This window comes from Mesoplodon bidens, assembly GCF_964165515.1.
Source record: "Mesoplodon bidens genome assembly, chromosome: 9".
Classification (NCBI taxonomy): Eukaryota; Metazoa; Chordata; class Mammalia; order Artiodactyla; family Ziphiidae; genus Mesoplodon; species Mesoplodon bidens.
The window spans coordinates 7800900-7822733 of record NC_138166.1 but is presented as its reverse complement, the minus strand read 5'-3'; the positions used below and the strand labels follow the sequence as shown (position 1 = coordinate 7822733).

At 38.1% G+C, this 21834-nt stretch overlaps 1 protein-coding gene across 2 annotated transcripts in view; it reads right to left on the bottom strand.

Moving 5' to 3' along the window:
- Positions 1-21834, bottom strand: part of MAGI2 (membrane associated guanylate kinase, WW and PDZ domain containing 2) — a gene marked incomplete at its 3' end in the record, with an annotated part of 1332164 nt that overhangs the window by 245373 nt on the left and 1064957 nt on the right. The gene's annotated exons all lie outside the window — the stretch shown is intronic.

Here is a 21834-nt window from a genome sequence, read left to right as displayed (position 1 = left end):
TCTCAAGTGCTCATGGAACATTCTCCAAGATAGATCATATTTTGGGTCACAAATTAAGCCTTAGCAAATTTTAGAGAAGTGAAACCATATCAAGTATCTTTTCTGACCACAATGCCATGAGACTAGATATCAATTACAGGAAAAAATCTGTAAAAAATACAAACACATAGAGGCTAAACCATATACTACTAAATAACCAAGAGAACACTGAGGAAATCAAAGAGGAAATTAAAAGGGGCTTCCCTGGTGGCGCAGTGGTTGAGAGTCCGCCTGCTAATGCAGGGGACACAGGTTCGAGCCCTGGGCTGGGAGGATCCCACATGCCGCGGAGCGACTAGGCCCGTGAGCCACAACTACTGAGTCTGCGCGTGTGGAGCCTGTGCTCCGCAAAAAGAGAGGCCGCGATAGTGAGAGGCCCGCGCACTGCGATGAAGAGTGGCCCCCGCTTGCCACAACTGGAGGAAGCCCTCGCACAGAAACGAAGACCCAACACAGCAAAAATAAATAATAAATTAATTAATAAATGCCTACCCCCAACATCTTAAAAATAAATAAATAAATAAACTGACTTTTCCCTGTTGCAAAAAAAAAAAAAAAAAAAAAAAAAAAAAAGAGGAAATTAAAAAATACCTAGAAACAACAATGAAAACACGATAACTCATAACATACGGGATGCAGCAAAAGCAGTTCTAAGATCAAAGACTATAGCAATACAATCCTACGCCAAGAAACAAGAAACATCTCAAATAAACAACCTAACCTTATACCTAAAGCAATTAGAGAAAGAAGAACAAAAAACCCCCAAAGTTAGCAGAAGGAAAGAAATCATAAAGGTCAGAGCAGAAATAAATGAAAAAGAAATGAAGGAAACGATAGCAACGATCAATAAAACTAGAAGCTCGTTCTTTGAGAAGCTAAACAAAATTGATAAACCATTAGCCAGACTCATCAAGAAAAAAAGAGAGCAGACTCAAATCAATAGAATTAGAAATGAAAAAGGAGAAGTAACAACTGACACTGCAGAAATACAAAAGATTATGAGAGATTACTACAAGCAACAATATGCCAATAAATTAGACAACCTGGAAGAAATGGACAAATTCTTAGAAAAGCACAACCTTCTGAGCCTGAACCAGGAAGAAACAGAAAATGTAAACAGACCAATCACAATCACTGAAATTGAGACTGTGATTAAAAATCTTCCAACAAAAGCCCAGGACCAGATGGTTTCACAGGCAAATTCTATCAAACGTTTAGATAAGAGCTAACACCCATCCTTCTCAAACTTCTAAAATATAGCAGAGGGAGAAACACTCCCAAACTCATTCTACGAGGCCACCATCACCCTGATACCAAAACCAGATAAAGATGTCACAAAAAAAGAAAACTACAGGCGAATATCACTGATGAGCATAGATACAAGGCCAATATCACTGATGAGCATAGATACAAAAATCTTAACAAAATCCTAGCAAACAGAATCCAACAGCACATTAAAAGGATCACACACCATGATCGAGTGGGGTTTATCCCAGGAATCAAGGATTCTTCAATATACACAAGTCAATCAATGTGTTAAACAATGTTAACAAATTGAAGGAGAAAAACCATATGATCATCTCAATAGATGCAGAAAAAGCTTTAGACAAAATTCAACACCCATTTATGATAAAAACCCTCTAGAAAGTAGGCATAGAGGGAACTTACCTCAACATAATAAAGGCCATATATGACAAACCCACAGCCAACATCGTTGTCAATGGTGAAAAACTGAAACCATTTCCACTAAGATCAGGAATAGGACAAGGTTGTCCACTCTCACCACTACTATTCAACATAGCTTTGGAAGTTTTAGCCACAGCAATCAGAGAAGAAAAAGAAATAAAAGGAATCCTAATCGGAAAAGAAGAAGTAAAGCTGTCACTGTTTGCAGATGACATGATACTATACATAGGGAATCCTAAAGATGCTACCAGAAAACTACTGGAGCTAATCAATGAATTTGGTAAAGTAGCAGGATACAAAATTAATGCACAGAAATCTCTTGCATTCCTGTACACTAATGATGAAAAGTCTGAAAAAAGAAATTAAGGTAACACTCCCATTTACCACTGCAAGAAAAAGAATAAAATACCTAGGAATAAACCTACCCAAGGAGACAAAAGACCTGTATGCAGAAAACTGTAAGACACTGATGAAAGAAATTAAAGATGATACAAACAGATGGAGAGATATACCATGTTCTTGGATTGGAAGAATCAACGTTGTGAAAGTGGCTATACTACCCAAACCAATCTACAGATTCGATGCAATCTCTATCAAACTACCAATGGCATTTTCACAGAAATGGAAGAAAAAATTTCACAATTTGTATGGAATCACAAAAGACCCTAAATAGCCAAAGCAATCTTGAGAAAGAAAAATGGAGCTGGAGGAATCAGGCTCCTAGACTTCAGACTATACTACAAAGCTACAGTAATCAAGGCAGTATGGTACCGGCACAAAAACAGAAATATAGATCAATGGAACAGGATAGGAAGCCCAGAGATAAACCCACACATATATGGTCACCTTACTTTTGGTAAAGGAGGCAAGAATATACAAGGAGAAAAGACAGCCTCTTCAATAACTGGTGCTGGGAAAACTGGACAGCTACATGTAAAAGAATGAAATTAGAACACTCCCTAACACCATACACAAAAATAAACTGAAAATGGATTAAAGACCTAAATGTAAGGCCAGGCACTATAAAACTCTTAGAGGAACACATAGGCAGAACACTCTATGACATAAAACATAGCAAGATCCTAGACCCACCTCCTAGAGAAAGGGAAATAAAAACAAAAATAAACAAATTGGACCTAATGAAACTTAAAAGCTTTTGCACAGCAAAGGAAACCATAAACAAGACAAAATGACAACTCTCAGAATGGGAGAAAATATTTGCAAATGAAGCAACTGACAGAGGATTAATCTCCAAAATTTACAAGCAGCTCATGCAGCTCAATAGCAAAAAAACGCAAACAACCCAATTCAAAAATGGGCAGAAGACCTAAATAGACATTTCTCCAAAGAAGATATACAGATTGTCAACAAACACATGGAAGGATGCTCAACATGACTAATCATTAGGGAAACGTAAATCAAAACTACAATGAGGGCTTCCCTGGTGGCCCAGTGGTTGAGAATCTGCCTGCTAATGCAGGGGAGACAGGTTCGAGCCCTGGTCTGGGAGGATCCCACATGCCGCGGAGCAACTAGGCCCGTAGCCACAACTACTAAGCCTGCGCGTCTGGAGCCTGTGCTCCGCAACGAGAGAGGCCGCAATAGTGAGAGGCCCGCACACCACGATGAAGAGTGGACCCCGCTTGCCACAACTGGAGAAAGCCCTCACATAGAAATGAAGACTCAACACAGCAAAAATAAATAAATGAATTAATAAACTCCTACCCCCAACATCTTCCTTAAAAAGAAGAAAAAAAAAAAACTACAATGAGATATCACCTCACACTGGTCAGAATGGCCATCATCAAAAAATCTACAAATGCTGGAGAGGGTGTGGAGAAAAGGGAACCCTCCTGCACTGTTGGTGGGAATGTAAATTGATACAGCCACTACGGAGAACAGTATGGAGGTTCCTCAAAAAACTATAAATAGAACTACCATACGACCCAGCAATCCTGCTATTGGGCATATACCCTGAGAAAACCATAATTCAAAAAGAGTCATGTACCATAATGTTCACTGCAGCTCTATTTACAATAGCCAGGACATGGAAGCAAGCTAAGTGTCCAGAGATAGATGAATGGATAAAGAAGATAGGGCAAATATACAATGGAATATTACTCTGCCATAAAAAGAAATGAAACTGAGTTATTTGTAGTGAGATGGATGGACCTAGAGACTGTCATACAGAGTGAAGTAAGTCAGAAAGAGAAAAATAAATACCGTATGTTAATACATATATATGGAATCTAAAAAAAAAAAAAGGTTCTGAAGAACCTAGGGGCAGGACAGGAATAAAGACGCAGATGTAGAGAATGGACTTGAGGACACGGGGAGGGGGAAGGGTAAGCTGGGACGAAGTGAGAGAGTGGCATGGACATATATACACTACCGAATGTAAAATAGATAGCTAGTGGGAAGCAGCCGCATAGCACAGGGAGGTCAGCTCGGTGCTTTGTGACCAGCTAGAGGGGTGGGATAGAGAGGGTGGGAGGGAGACACAGGAGGATGGGGATACGGGTATATATGTATATGTATAGCTGATTCACTTTGTTATAAAGCAGAAACTAACACACTATTGTAAAGCAATTATACTCTAATAAAGATGTTAAAAAAATAAATAAAATATAAGTAAATCGAGTAAGAATTTTATAATTATAGTATTAGCACTTTATTTTTTTCAAGTTCCTGCAGATCACAGTAAAATATAAGAATCATATCGATATAGTTCCAGGTTAATCAATGGAAAGTGAAAGTTTTTCATAGTCTCTTGATTTTTTCTGGTTTAGATAATGCAAAACAGTCCATTAAATCTTTTCTACTGAATACAACCACTGTTGGATGTCACAGGTCGAGGACCAAATTGGCTAAAACAACAATAGCTATTATTTATGTGCTACGAATGGTAAAACTGTATGCCAAGAACTCTGCCAAGCACTTCAGAGATTTAATCTCTTTAATCCTTGAAAGAACCTGATGGAGAATATACTGTCCCATTTTATAGAAGTGATCATGGATTAGAGAAGCCAAGTCTCACACTTGCAAAGTGGCAGAGCTGCCTTATCTCTAGTGTGTTTGGGGTTACTTTTAGGATTGTCTTCTAACTACATGGATGTTTCGTTATATAAGTTTATGAAATTTCATGATTCATTTCATCTATTTACTTGGCACTTCTTAAGACACGGAGTACAGTTAATCATTTGAAATTTTGTTTACCCTCACTTCACATTTTTGACCACCTGAATTGAATAGATATTCTGGCATAATGGAAACATACATGATATTTTATCGTGATGTAACAGTCTTGTTTTTACTCACAAATCACCCAGTGACAGAATTACCTATATTTAAGTAGGCTCATCAGCTTACCTAAGTGTTAAAGGGAGCAAATTAAAACAAAGACAAAATGATAAGCTACCAAAGAAGATCACTGGGGATGCAACTTTGAGGTCATAAACATCTAATAAGTCCAAGAAAGAAACGAATGAAAATTATTTTAAGGTATTTTATAAGATGCTTATGCTTTGAAAGTTTGGCTTGCATGAATTCTAGAAGGCAGAAGAACTACTAGGAAGAGGATTGTGTATCCCATTTAACTGAAATCAGGGTGGATAATTTTAATGGACCCAAATATGGAAGGTCAATTAGCTCATTAGCTAACTGTAAAGGAATCAGTTCCCTTAGAATGTCTAGAACAATTGAAACAGCTATGTAGTGTCTTTTTTTTTTTTTTTGGTATGCTCAATTTCTAATATTAGTTACAGAGACACGCTAACTTTTCTACATAAACAATAATCAATGATGTGATTGTTACCCATTCCATTATGAATTCTACTCATGAAACTGGCACAGAGACAGCATAATGTCACACTTCACATCCCTAATTACTGGCCTATGGAAGCAAGAGATCTAAGGATTTAGCCAATGAATAATATAAAAATATAGTCAGCAGATCATAAATATTTATTGCTACATCAAAAGTTTGCTAGCCAATTTTTCAATAATTCCTTCAGCATAAAATACTTGAGTCAGTATATTAGAAAAAAATTAAAATTCAGACTTAGCTCTGAAAGGATAGGAAATTGAAACTATATCAAATATTTTATGCCATGAAATGTCTTTATCTAATTTTTGTCTTATTTCCCTTCTCTTTCCCTATAGGTTTGATTGCAGGTTCTTAAATTTATTCACCTACTAAACATGCAATTATCATTTTAAATATGACAAGGCATCTACCTGTTTTGTGAAGAAGGATTAGAGCTAAGAGGCAGACTTTTGTGTTTTTTGCAAAGGCAAAGGGAATACTAAAATAAACTTCAGTATCTATTTCACTTAATTTAAATATTTTTCTTTGTTCAGCCAAATTTTTCTCATGAACTTTTACTTTTCTTAAATCAGAAAAAATACACTAATACTTACTAATCTTAATAATAACTTTACTGTGATTGACTGAATCAATACATGCAAAAGATAACTGTAGTTATGACCTATCTTGTATAGCCTATGTATACAAAATATACAGTAATGTCTTTATTTTCAACATCGAGAAACATGTTAACCTCGTATTATGTGAAAATGATCATGTTATCGGTGTGGGTGAAAATTTACTGTAGGAGAGAAGATAAATATTGATTTATTCTTGGTAAATTCTAGTGAAAGGGGGAGGGACACTTGCAGACAAAGAGGTAAGGGGCTAGAGATACTAAGTTTGGAGTAATTACTATAGAGGCCTAGGTCCTAAGCTTTCACTCTCAGATTCTTTTCTTATTTCTCTATGGATTTTCTATTTAAAATGATTTTTCAACCTCAAGTTTTTATTAAGGAGTAATTAATTAGTTCTATTTTCACCAATTTAACTACTTATCAAGAGTTTTTAATCAGCATGAATCAACCAGTGTAACCCACATTAGGTTGATGTATTTTGACGCACTATACAATAATTCTGTTGTTTTAATATCCATTTAATAGATATTTATGGGGTCCCTATCATGTGCTCTGGAAAGGGCCCAGAAGATACAAAGATGAGTAAGACTTAGTCCCTAACCTTAAAATATTATGAACTATATCTCAAACTAGCAAAGAAAACTAGCATATATTTATCATGGATAAGTACATGATTCCTTCTCAGTATTTCAGTGAAATATTAAAAATAACCGGTGCTCGTAAAAACACAATACAAAACAACATAAAAAACAGAAAATGTTTACCCCTTTTCTTTGGAGTAATGCAGAAGGTAGCTATCCTTACTTCTCATTTACCTAGTTGGCACCCAGTACAGTAATGGCACAGAGTAAGAGCTCAAGAATATTTGTTGAATGCAAAAATTAATAGCCAGGGGCTTCCCTGGTGGCGCAGTGGTTGAGAGTCCGCCTGCCGATGCAGGGGACACGGGTTCGTGCCCTGGTCCGGGAAGATCCCACATGCCGCGGAGCGGCTGGGCCCGTGAGCCATGGCCGCTGAGCCTGCGCGTCCGGAGCCTGTGCTCCGCAACGGGAGAGGCCACAACAGTGAGGCCCGCGTACCGCAAAAAAAAAAAGATTTCTCAGTTTTCCATGCTGTCATCATACAGAATGCCATTAATCAGCTGGTGGTTTCATGGCACTGCTGTTCCTCAAGGCCAGGTTTGGGACTAGCAGAGAAACGATGTCTAGTGCACTGAGGTTGTCTGCCCCACTAATTCAGACAAGCAAAGCTTGTCATTCAAATATTTCAATAATTGCCCAAGCCCTTCATCTTGGGTTTTGTATATCTGGGTCTACATGATTTTTATAAACTCTCTTAAGGAATACAAACTAAAGAAGAGATTACTACTCAAGCACAGATGTGGAAGATTTTTTTCTTTTCATAAGGAGACTATGATGGCTTTGTTTCAACTTGGCTAGGCTATCGTACTCAGTTATTCAGCTAAACACTAACCTTGGCATTGATTTTGTAGATGTGGTTAACATCTATAATCCGCTGACTTTAAGTAAAGGAGATAATCCTTGATAATCTGGGTGGACATGATGCAATCAACTGAAAAGCTTTATGAGCAAAACTGAGGTTTCCCTGAGGGAAAAAACATTCTGTCTCAACGCTGAAGAATCAGCTCCTGTCCCAGAGTTTGAGGCCTGCCCGACTGCCCTAAGGATTTCCAATTTGTGAGGCACCAAGATTTTTGTAAGCGAATTCCTACCAGCTCTGTTTCTCTGGAGAACACTGATATAGAGATCAAAGCTCAAACTTAACTGAGAAGAGTAGTTCTGTTCTCCTATTTCTGACACTACACAGTGCTATCGATTTAAATTCATTTATTAAACTTATTGAAGGAAAATGAAGATTAGAGTGGTGGTCAGTGACTGGGGCAGGGAATATGTGACAGGGGAGGTGGTTTCACACAAATTTTCCCTCCTTTACTTATTTAATGCAGCATAAATCTTGCATAAAATCACATTCTTTGATTTTAATCACAATTCAGTAGTCCTGGGGTTATATCTCCTATTGACTCACATTGTGGCATCAGATCTCTCAGTTAAACACATAGAGATACAGCTTATGTCTGAATAATTTAGATTAGATCTAGTCTAAAAACATTTCCCTAGGGGCTGTTTTAAGCCACCCCAAGTAGACAAACTAGTATGCATAAGTCTACTGCTCTGTAGGCAAGTGACACACCATGCTGTATACTGTGTGTGTGTGTATTTGTATTTAAATTCTTCTCTTGTTCTCTGTTTTAGATACAATCTTAGTTTACTCATCTGTTAAATGTTAAACATTTATTGCACTGTGGCATTGAGACATTTATTTAATGCTGGGTTAAGCACCTGGTTATTTTTAGGTGAAAGGTAAAAAATAATTATTCTTCAGTTTTAGCATTCAGAAAAGGGTATATTTTTCATCAATTTCCCCTATTATGTTCACTTTAACTGAGGTCTTTGGGGTTACTTTGCTGGAACAGATTTATTGTTTTTAGGCCAATTATAGATACTACAAACTATAGCAATAACCACTTTGGAATAGTCATGTATTCTATAGAAGACTCTGAGACATGATTTAATTGGTTATCTGAGTACAACTCAAGCTAGATCATGATTCTACAGAAGAATTTCATAGCTGTTCGGTCCCATGCAATCTGGAGGGTATTGCTTTCATGAATTTTAAAATATCCTTTCAGAGAGGCACAAAATTTAAAGTCATTTATTATAGACATTAAATGCTAATGAGAATGTTTAAAAACAGTGGTCAGGCTACTCAGCCACCATGCACTTCATAATTTATAGGTACATTTTATTTCTTCAGGTTATAAAGGATGTGTTTGACATATTATCGGACTGACCTTGCTTCTTGGCAAATGCTACCTGAAAGTCTCTAGAACTAATTCCACTGTCAGCCATTCTTTTCAAGGACAGCTTGTTATTATTCTCTTGGAAACAATTAACAGACTGTCGTACAGAATAACATGTACTTTGTCCTGAAAATCTTTATTGAAAAAGGCCCAGAAAACAAAGTGGTTTCAGACTTTGACTCTGAGACTCTGAATTTCGGATAACTTTTCTCTGTACTTAAATTTTAGAATCTTCAAATATTATGAAAACAGATTGGTTAGGAAAATCATTTTAAAAGAAAATCCAGAGTATATCTTACATTAAAGCTGGGATTCAGCCTAACCTGCTACATTATTTCCACTAATATCTACTTTGCCAGGCAATGGGATTTGATGCTCAGTTTGACATAAGCATCAAATCATCGTAAAAGATATATTTTTGTTTAATATCTGGAACTTATTAAGGTTGAAAATCAAACAGAAGCATTATGGATTCTCCTTTTTTTTTTTTTTTTTTTTAGATCAACAAGTTTCGAAATCAACAGGATTTTCTAGCTAAATATCCTAATCCAGCTTTATCAAATCCTTTTGCACCATTTTAGAATAAGATTTCATTTAGGTCACAAAATTCTGTTAAAGGAATTATTTTTAAATGAATTTATGTCCTACCTAATCAAGCACAGAGCTGAAGTAGGAATTGTGTACAGAAAATTATATATCCACAAAGTCTCCCTTTTCTAAAGCTTATAGTCTAAGACAGGGGTCAGCAAACTTTTTCTGGAAGTGGCCAGACAGTAAGCATCTTTTGTTTAATGGGCTATTTGTCTCTGTAGCAACTATTCAGCTCTGCCACTCTAGCACAAAACTAGTCATAGACAATGTGGAAAGGAATGTGTTTGACTGCTCCAATAAAATTTTATTTACAAAAACAGGCAGTGGACCAAATTTGTCCATGTATCATAGTTTGCCAACCTTTGTTGTAAAGGAAGGTCATGGCAAGATAAGTAGCATTGCTTCACTGGCCTTTGGAAAGAATTTGGCATAAAGACTCCAGATGGTATCAGAACTAGGACAGGGTATATTAAAGTAAGAGAGTATCAACCACGAAATGAGTTTTACGTTTCTAGGACACTGATTATATTCTAAAGTTTTTCAAATACTATCAATAGTACTATACACAATTCATAGTTCATATAATACTTTCCCACATACCAGCTCTTATCGGGAAGATGACTGTGTCTATTGTATAGAAAAGATGAAGTGATTGTTGCTCAAAGCAATTAAGCCTGTTGTTTAACTGTACTAGACCCACATCTTCTGATTCCAAGTATTCCAGGTTTAAACTCTTGCAAGAACTCACAGTGCGAATTCTTTAAGAAATGAGAATGAATGGAAGAAATCTTGGAACATGAAAGTCAGGAAGGTGGCCCATTTTTAAAAAGGAGAAAATGTCTCTAAAAACTCCGAACAGGTAAATAAGATTTGTTACCCTTTTAGAACCGTGTTAGAAAAGTTATTCATGAGCACTTTGAAAAGAAATGAATAATTCCTAGAAGCCAACATGAGATGACTAAAAATTAATCAATCTTAGTTAACCTTATTTCCTCTACGCTATAAGGTTATTAGAACAGTTCCATAGACATAGAGCATTTTGAGTTCAGCAAGACATTTAACAAAAAACTCTTGATGGAGGTAAGTTAGAGAAATATGACCTGGAAAATACCTCTGATAATTTATAGTTTTTCTTAAACTACTTTACTGAGGTATGATTGACATACAAAGAGCTTTACATATTTAATGTATACAACTTGATGAGTTTGGAGATGTGTACACCTGTGAACCCATCACCTCCATCATCACTATGCCATAATCCATCATCACTATACCATAATCCATATCCATCACCTCCAGAAGTTTCCTCTTTACTTACTATTCTTATGTACAAAAAATTATTTATTATTATTTTGTGATAGGAACATTTACCATAAGTTCTACTCTTTTAGTAAATTTTAAAGGATTCAACATAGCATTGTTACTTATAGGCTCTATGCTCTACAGTAGACGTCTAGGATTTATTTATCTTGTATAACTGAAACTTTGTATGCTCTGACTAATACCTCCCCTCTTCACCCTCCCCCAGTTCCTGGCAACCACCATTTATAGTTTTTTGAATAGCAGAACCCACATAAATTGATAAATGGATTAATGTCACCGTGCGATTGGACTCTATGAGTAACTGCATTTAATGTACGTGTATGTATATACAGAATTTAAAAAAATACCAATAGATCATATGAATAACAAGAAAGTATGCCCATTAGATATATAAATTATAAATCTGGGAGAAATGAATCAGGATTCAAAAGGATCTTAGACTGAAAATAGACTGAAACCAGCAGATGAAATTTAATAGGTGTTAAGAGTTGAGTTGAGATTTTAGAAAATGAAAATGAAATACAAAAAAATGACACCTGATGACTCCCTGAAGGACGCCAGGTATAGGTTACCAGGAAGGAGACTTTGATTCAATTTAAGGAAGACCCTTTAGTAGCTATGGCTCTGCCATAATGGGGCGAACCATCTCACTTAGGGAGTGATGGAAGACGATGGGCTTCAGAGCTTTAGAGCAGTGCTTCCCAACTTTAATGTGCCTATAAATCACCTGTTAAAAAGCAATTCTTGATCCAGTCGCTCTGGGGTGGGACTTGAGATTCTGTATTTCTAACAAGCTCCAGAGATGCCATTATTGTGGTCCATGACTGTCCACAAGTGGCAAGGCTTTAAGGAATGGAATTAAGAGTCCTACATACCTGGTTCCACCACTTAACTGCTAGGTGTCCTTGGAACGTATTTAATGTCTCAATCGAATCTAACCTGTTTAAATGGAGATAATAATACCTATATCTCATAGGACTCTTAGGAGGATTAAACAACATTTTATATGTTGGCACATAGTGAGCATTAAATAAATACACATTGCCTTTCACCCTTCACTTCCTCATCATCAGGTATATTTGAACTGAGGTAGGATGATCCTCTTGGGAATTCTGAAACAGATTCCTGCATTTGGCACGTCTCTTATAGACAATATGTTATAAACTGGAAAAGCTGAAGTTCAGTGGCTCTTTCCTATTCTTTCCTGGATTTAAAGTAGATGTATACATATTTGGTGTCTACCATTAACCACCACCTCCCTCAGTACCCACAAATTTGTTTTTGTGAAGGGGGTATTTGTGGGTGGGTCATAGGGCGATGAGCCTTGGGTTTAACTAAAGGAGGAATTTTCTGCTCCCCAAAGGAGATAGCTGCTCCAAATCACATCTACTACCTACTCCTGCAGCATCATGGAGCTCTTCCAAATCTCCCAGAACACGATCCTGGGCATGACCACGCTTTGCCCTACCCTAGAGAGCACTCTGCTTCCAGCTGAAATTGTCAGCTCTCCCAGAAGCAACTCTGAAGCCTGCAAACTCACTGTTTTTCAGCTGGTGTTTAAGGACTGCTGCTGGGTCTGATGACTCCTTCATGTGCCCTATGTGAGGTGAGTCTTATGCTTTTCAGTTTTTAATCTCCTTATTGATAGTAGTTAAGCACTGTCTGTTTCAGTTAATGACAGCTCCTGCCCTTGGAACCAATAGAGCAAGAATTTCCTCTGCACTGTGTCCGTGTTCACTTAAGCTATAACTGTAGCGTTGATGGGAGGGAACACTCTGGACATGGGTATGGGCGCGCACGTGAGCCAGTGCATGTGCGCAAACACACAAACACACACACACAGACACTCTGACTTTCTGCCCACTCAGAGGGACCTGCACAAGGGACCATGGGTCAGGCTCCTTTCTGCTGGCTCATGCCTATCAGTTTAGGTTCATCGGTTCCTACCTGGGTTCTCTCTTCTTCAGGTCCTAGCTGCAGCTGAGACTGAGGGTCATTTAATCTAGGATATAATCCACCTAGTTGCTGCAGTTTTAAGCCTGATATTCAGCCTGGACTCTCTTGCCAACAAAATGTACTTTTTTTTTTTTTTTTGCGCTAAGTGGGCCTCTCACTGTTGTGGCCTCTCCTGGTGCGGAGCACAGGCCTCGGACGCACAGGCCCAGCGGCCATGGCTCACGGGCCCAGCCGCTCCGCGGCATGTGGGATCCCCCCGGACCAGGGCACGAACCCGTGTCCCCTGCATCGGCAGGCGGACTCCCAACCACTGCGCCACCAGGGAAGCCCCGAAATGTACTTTTTAAGAGCCAATTTCTAGTTCTCTTTTGACATTTTAAAACTGAAAAATAGCCAATTCTATTTTAAAATAATTAGAGAACTGTGCAGTTTTATTCTTAAGTTGCTATCCAGTCTAGGCTGCTCTATCCATGGGAACTTTGGACAAATACACCTTTATTCCTGTGTCCCCTTCTCTCCGCTCCCATCCATCCCTGATTGGGCCAAGCAAAGTGCAGCTCAGCTTCTGAGAATCCTTCGTTTTCTGTCTGGAGAAGGTGGTCATGCTTATTTGGCCAGAAGTCAATAAAATGTATTTATCAGTATCTGGCTGATCTTCTGAAGTAGTATATTCTCTTCATATATTCTTTCCCCAGTTGATTCAAACATGATTTTTCAGGCAAAAGGGAATAAAAAGTTCCCTGAGCTATGGAGCAGATCGCTAGCTCAGTACATGAGTTCTACTTTCACTCCAGTTGTGGTTCGGTTATCACTGGAGAAATGGGGCTGCTCACCATCAAAATGGGAGCAGAATCAACCACTGGTGTGTCCATTAATTAAGGGACCTACCTCCTCCCCAAAACTGTTACTGCTTAAGCTAATGGCCAGGAAATTCTCTGGGCACAATCATGTTCTGAATTATGCTCCAAAAATAAGTGTAGAAAATACACACTAAGATTAAAATGATTTACAATTTTAAAAAGTATACTTTAGGGCTTCCCTGGTGGTGCAGTGGTTAAGAGTCCGCCTGCCGATGCAGGGGACACGGGTTCGTGCCCCGGTCCGGGAGGATCCCACATGCCAAGGAGCGGCTGGGCCCGTGAGCCATGGCCGCTGAGCCTGCGCGTCCGGAGCCTGTGCTCCGCAATGGGAGAGGCCACAACAGTGAGAGGCCCGCGTATGGCAAAAAAAAAAAAAAAAAAAAGCATACTTTACAGTTTAAATTCTGATAGATATGGGCAGATGCCGGAGGATAAACATGTTTTGGCCAACTGGCTGTGGACCCTCTAAATGGCTTAATAGACTGCAAGTAACTCTGACAATTTCCAAAATAGCTTTTATGAGCCAGGGCAACATAAACTCACTGAAACCACTATTTCAGTACATGAAATTACACAGAGATGTTTAGTGAAACTTGCACTCCAATAAGTACCGAATCCTTATAAATTAGAAACTGTTAGCCACAGGGCAGGCAGACTGGATGAGGCATCCAAAGAAATCTAGGTCTATTCTTAGAACTCCTTTGTATTTCTAGATTTTTGGTCAACAAGTTACAAAACTTTAGTGAATTATTTTACCTGAGTCTCCATTTCAATAAGTGAAGAGCACATTTTTTTTTTTTTTTTTTTTTTTTTTTTGCAGTACGCGGGCTCTCACTGCTGTGGCCTCTCCCGTTGCGGAGCACAGGCTCTGGACGCGCAGGCTCAGCGGCCACGGCTCACCGGCCCAGCCGCTCCGCGGTATGTGGGATCCTCCCGGACCGGGGCACGAACCCGTGTCCCCTGCATTGGCAGGCGGACTCAACCACTGCGCCACCAGGGAAGCCCAAGAGCACAATTTTTGAATGCATACTATCTGCCAGTCATTTTGCTGGCACTGGGGATAATACAAAAAGATGATGCTTATTTTATTCATGTTATGTGCCCAGCTATGTGCCAGGCTTTGTGAAGAACCTTTCATATAAATTATCTGATTTCATCCTCACAGAAACCCTATGGAGAGGATACTGTAACTGTTACTGGAAATAATACTGTTATGTGCTTGTTTGGGAGATAGGGAAACCGAACCATGGAGAGTGGAGTACCTTGCCCATGGCCACCACAGCCTGTACTTCTAACCGTTATGTTTAAGTGACTTCCTGTCTTCTAAGCCGAACACTGCCTCCTAAACTTTAATGTGCTTACAAATCACTTGGGGAGCTTGTTAAAATGCAGTGTCTTTTTTTGTTCTTTTCTTTTGTACAGGGACAAGAATGTTTATAACAGCTATATTCATAATATACAGATTGAGGCATAGTCATGTGATGGAATATTATTCAGAAATATGAAATGATAAATTACTGATATGTACAACAATATAGATACATTTATATATTTAGATTCCATTGACGGGAAGTTCCAGACTAGGAGAATCTAATCTATGGTGATTGAAGAGCACGATTTGCCTATGTGGGATGCAGATTGCCTGTACCGGGACACAAGAACACTGTGAGGAGGAAAATATTTAATAGCTTGACTTTGGTGGCCTCATATGGGTATATTTCTTTAGACAGATCAAATTGTACATTCTAGTTATGTGCATTTCACTTTATATAAATTTTATCTCAATTTAAAAGTAAGTGGGGAACATGGTGCATTTTTTAAAGACAAAAATATCTCCTTTTAAAATTTCAATTGTATTATTACTATCAGCCAAAAATACATCAAGCCTTAAATAAGCTTTTTTCTTTTATGCCACACTGCCAAATCAAAAGTATGTTGTTTTTGTTGTTAAGATATGCTCCATCTCCAGAGTAGCCACACTTTAGTAAAATGTTGACCTTAAATTTCAAGTACTTAAAAAAAATACTGGAAATTCTAAGCAACCAAAACAAAAAGGTTACTATGTGGGAGAATATGTTAATTAGCTTGACTGTAGTAATCCATTCATATATATATAGTTATATATATGACTTGAATTGTTTATATATATATATTACAGAACATCATATTGTACACCTTAAATATATACAGTACTATTTAAAATAATTTTTATAAGACTTAAGATAAAATGCAGTTTCTGATCAGGACATCTGATCAGTGAAGTCCAAGATTCTGCATTTCTGACAAACTCTCAGGTTCATGGGTCATAGTCTGAGTAGCAAGGTTCCAGTTCTGCAGTCCACTCCCTAGCTTGCAGATTAGAAATACTTGGACAGCTGTTAAAAATGTCTAAGTCCAGGTCACAACTCATGACAATTATATCAGAATTTCTGGGGCTGGAACTCAAGCATGGATCCATTTTTTTTAAAGACCCCTAAGTAAATCCAATACACTGTTGCTCTCAAAATCAATTTAGTAGTCAACATGAATGTTAAAAATAATGGAGTATAGTGCACTGCATTAGTAAACTAAGTACTCTGAAACTTTTTATATCAGTTTTCGTGTGTGTGTATATATGTACGTCTACATATGTGTGTGACTGTGTACTGAGCTCTTGGTGTAACATGTATTCCTTATTGTGGTCAAGGTAAAAAAAAAATGAAAGCCACTCTGTATACTAAAAGGAATACAATTTCTTTTTTTCCTCTCCCTCTTTCTTCCTCCTTCTCTATCCCCATATTTTAAAAGGATTTAAGGGAGATTTGAAATATCCATGCTTCATTAAGATATTATCCTTGTCCACAAGAAGTTTAACATCTACTAGGGAGCCAGATATTTTACAATACAAAAGGGTAGGTGTTACATAGAATATATGATGAGATATCTTGGGAGTACATAAGGAAGGTCGCAAATTACTATCTAAAGAATTCAGGGAAGGTGTCATAGTAGAATTGACATGTTGCTTGTGTCATTTATAGGAATCTGGCAAAGAGAAAGAATCTGGTAGAGGGAAAGGAATTCCGAGGCGAGGCATTCTTTCTACCTGGTGCAAAGTCAAGGCATGGTCTGGGTTTCACTTGCAGGATTAGTGTAAATCTGGAGATGATGACTATTATGAAAATCTGTGTTGAGGTGAAGCATCCTGGGAGTTCTAGGGGGAGTATTTATTGGAAAGCTATATGCTGGAATGGCCAAGAGGAAGGTGAGAAGCCAGAGCTCAGAGATGGAGAAGAAGAACCAAGAATTGGTTCTAAAGGAGCAAGCAGATGAGGAGGGAACTAGAATAAGAACCATGGGGTCAGGAAGAAATGCAATCAGGAATTGGTGATGAAGAGAATTATGAAATTGTTGACATAACTGGTTTAGAATAAGTAGCAGGGAGACTTCCCTGGCAGTGCAGTGGTTAAGAATCCACCTGCCAATGCAGGGGACATGGGTTCGAGCCCTGGTCTGTGAAGATCCCACATGCCACAGAGCCGCTAAGCCCCTGTGCCACAACTACTGAAGCCCAGGCACCTACAGTCCGTGCTCCGCAACAAGAGAAGCCACCGCAATGAAGAGAAGCCCCTGCTCGCTGCAACTAGAGAAAGCCCACATACAGCAAGGAAGACCCAACACAGCCAAAAATAAATAAATTTTATAAAAATGAAAGAAATAAAAATTTTATAAAAATGAAAGGAGCAGGCACAATTCATGAACATCAGAGCTCATGTGGGTTTTATACCCAAGTAGACAGGTTTCATGAAAGGCAAGCTGAGAGAGTTCAATGTAGGTGGAATGAAATTACTGCCATATAAGGCTGCAATGGTACATTGGGACTTTAGAGTGGAAGATACTGTATTCCAAGCTAAGGAATTGTTTTGTCTGTTTTATAAATCCTGACAGACTTATATGAGGGAAGTGGCATGATCAGCTTTTTTTTAAAGATAAGTCTGCAGGTAAAGTTAGGCTTTGACTGCAGCTTAGAATGGCTAGTGCATTGATTGAGGTAATAGACAATGAGGTCCTGAACCAAGCTAAGAAAGGAGCAGTTTTCTGAAGAGCAATTGTCAAAGCTTATTGAATATGGAGTTAAGACAGAAGGAGAAGTTTTGGGAACCAATGTTTAGGTTCCAGTTTGAGAAATGGGGTCCGCAATCATGCTATTAGGCTAGACTGAGAATTCAGGAAGCAGAGAAGTTGTGGAGAGGGGCAGGATGAAGGTACGGTGTTTGCAAGGTGCAGTGTCTAGTCAGCACCTAGTAGAAATATTGGGTCTAATGGAGGAGAAGCATATCAAGTAGACCAAGAAAGGATGAAGGGGCTGGAACAGACAATCTCTAAGACTTGAGGTCAAGACTACCATATTTTACAGGCAGCATGCATGACAGGGTGTGGTTAAAACAGCAATGAGAAGTTTTAGCTTTCAAAAATTTGTATTTCTAAGTCATAAAGGGAACCTGCATAAATGACTAGTAACAAATTAAAGTAATTCTCAAAAGTAACCTGAATGAACTTTCACCAATGTATTTCCTAAGCCTATAAGGCAGGATTGTAATGACTACAGCTATATAGTTTCTTCCTGTTAATCATACAGGCTAGAATAGTAATTTTGGTTTCACAGCAATCATTTAAAAGTGTTATTTTATTTTTTACAGAGAATGTTTTGTGTGTGTGTGTGCATGAGTGACTGTTATGTTTTGTTATAGAACATAGAAGCTAATCTATCTTAAGTAGAGTGACTACTAATTGACAATTTTGATAGATTCAGCATCAAAAAAGCATCAGTAATCTACAGTATTTTCAGTTTGCAGATTTGAGGTGAGTTGTATAAAACATCTTGCTATCAGGATGTCCTCTAGACTTAACAAAGGTATCCAAATTATCATTTAGAAAGAGAAGAAACTACTATAAATACTATCTTCCTTTCCTTAAAATAAATGCGCAAAATAAATCCAAGTGGCTCAATTTTCAGTGGGGGTTTATTGTCCTAAATGAATGAAGCCACTAAATAAAAAGAAGAGGAAACAGTGCCAGGACTGCAAATCCAGCAAGGCTTTGTTCATTTCATGAGATGGATAATTTCAGTGGGAATCCTTCTACCATGAGACAGGCAAATTCAGTACATAAATTTAACATTACAATGTAATAACAGGCTACACGAAAAATAATGTTTAAATAATAAAATCATGCCTTGCTCCAAATTTAATCCATTATTCATATTTTCCCATTAAACATCAATATAAACAGAATAATGTTAATTCAAAATTAATTATGTACTGTTTAAGTTCTTTGTGATAATACACACATCTCTCTTTTTAATGCTTTCTCTTTTCCCAGGTTCCATGTTTTAATTCTCTGGCAATATTTGTCATTTTCTCTATGTTTTATTAGTGTGTTGTAAATATTTCAATTATGCATCACTCTTACCACACTGTACTTTAACACTTGTGTTTCCCTCACTAGACTGTGAACTTCCAGGGGCGAAGATTCTGTGCCATTATTGCTTAATTAACCAATAGAACAAGCATAGTACCTTGGAGATAGAATTTTAAGAGAAAGAATTTTATTTTTAATATATTCTAAGAAAGGGGGGGCATCAAAATAGTCATCAAGGAAAAAATAGGAACATTGTTAGGTGTTCTTATCCTAGTTTCATAATTTAGCATGATTTGTATTTTGATTTCCATATGAGGGCCATCATCTTTTCAATGCCTAGTAACTCCAAAGTTATTAATTCTGTCCTGTGTTTCTTATTCATTTTCATATCAGAGTCTAATACTATAAGGAACCAATAGTGTTTGTTGGATGAATAAACTTCACATTTGGAAATACTTTTTGCCTAAGGCATAAGATCTTAGGACAAGTTCAGAAACACTTAGCAAATACAGTCTTTTTCTTTTTAACTTAGTGTGCACTGAAATCTTGCCACAATGCTATCAATCAGCTAACCAACCAAGCAGGCAGCCCACCAACCAACCAACCAACCAACCAACCAACCAACCAATATGTATTTATTGAGCCTCTATTATGTGCTCATACCATGCTAAGCATTAGAAGGAGTATAAGGCATGGTTCCCCTGATTAAGGAACTTACACTCTTTGGTTATACGGTAATCAAACTTAAAAGGTTGAATTGAATTTAATAAAGTTCTTTTGGTACTTTAATTACTGAGACCAATGAATGGATATTTTGTTCCAGATACTGCATTATAGTAAACAAGGCTCTGGGATAATATTTCTGCATGGGATATATGTATTTTCAACTATTCTAGCTATTTCAACTATTCTAACTATTCATTAGAAAAGAATACACTAGGGCTTCCCTGGTGGCGCAGTGGTTGAGAGTCTGCCTGCCGATGCAGGGGACACGGGTTCGTGACCAGGACCGGACCGGGAGGATCCCACATGCCGCGGAGCGGCTGGGCCCGTGAGCCACGGCCGCTGAGCCTGCGCATCTGGAGCCTGTGCTCCGCAACGGGAGAGGCCACAACAGTGAGAGGCCCGTGTACCGCAAAAAAAAAAAAAAAGAAAAGAAAAGGATACACTATTATTTTTAAAGAAGGCAGTCACCCATTTTATCTGTTGAATATCTTTTGTCAAAGATAAAATAATAACCCTCATGTTACTTTGCCTTTCTACCTATACCTCTCTATTCCCTCTCTATGACTTTTAGTTTTTGTACAATACTTTACTATTTACCTAAGTACAGTTGATCATGCTATTTAATAATGCCACAATTGCTCAGGGATGGTATCCATGCTGCTGGTTAGAGAAAGTATCAGAAAGATCATGTTGATAAATCTGACTTTGTTATTTCTTTTCCCAGCTGCTTCCACTTTTGATCTGTAAGTCCTTGTGTACTTTGACTATAATCATAAGGTTGACTAGACTATGTGAATACATCCCTATATGTACCTCTATTTGTCTCTTAGGCCAACGTAGGGAAGAAAACTAAAAATTTGGGGTCAATATTCACCCGTTGAAGGCAAGGTAGCCTCTATCCAAGTTAAGAGAATCTCACATGACCACTGAAGGTGTGAGGTCTTATTCAACTTCTTTATCATCATGTCACATGGTTGATCACTATCTCCCTCAAGAAATTCCTTCACTTGGTTTCCAGGACACCACATTCTCCTGGTTTTCAGTCTAACTGATTGTTCCTTCTAGTGTCCTCGTCTGTATCCTTTTTCTGGAACTGTTTCTCTTCTCTGTTATACTTATTTCATAGATGATCTCATCCAATCTCATGTATGTCAACATCACCCATATGTCAATTACTTTCCCCCAAATCTATATCTCCAGGCACAATCTCTCCTAAAAACTTCAGGCTCAATTATTTACTCAATACCAGAAGGTCCCATAAGTCATCTCAAACTTAATATGTATAAAACTGCTTATCCCTGAGTCTTCAATTCTCAGTACTTGAAACCACCATCCAGGATAAAAACTTCAGAGCCATCTTTGATCTCTCCTCCTTTCTCACTCTCAAGGTCCAAACATCTATCCAGTCATGGCTACCTCCAAAATATGTACTTAACCTACCCTCCTCTCACCACCACCACTGCTACTGCGCTAGTCCCAGGAATCATGATCTCTTTTCTGGACTACTCTAGTAGTATCCTAACTGGTCTCTCTGCTTCTCCCTTTTCTGCTGACAGTCTCTTCTCAACACAGGAGCCAGATCAGTGTTTAAAAAATATAAATCTTATTACTTTATTCTTCTGCTAAATGGTTATTCATCATGTTTAGAACAAAATCCAGGAGCTTTACTGTGGCCCACAAGGTCCTCCACGTCCAGCCTCTGCTCTCTCCCCAACCCCATAACCCTAATTTATGTCCCCTAGCTACACTGGCCTCCTTGCTGTTCCTCATCAGACCAAGCACAGTGCATCCTGAGGCCCTTAGAAGTTTCTGTTCCTTCTGCCTGGTATGCCTTGCCTCATTTCATTGAGGTCTCTGTTGAAATGTCCTGACCTCAGCCCTTCCTTGAGTGTTCTATTCCCTAATTCTGCTTTATGTGTCTTCACAGCACTT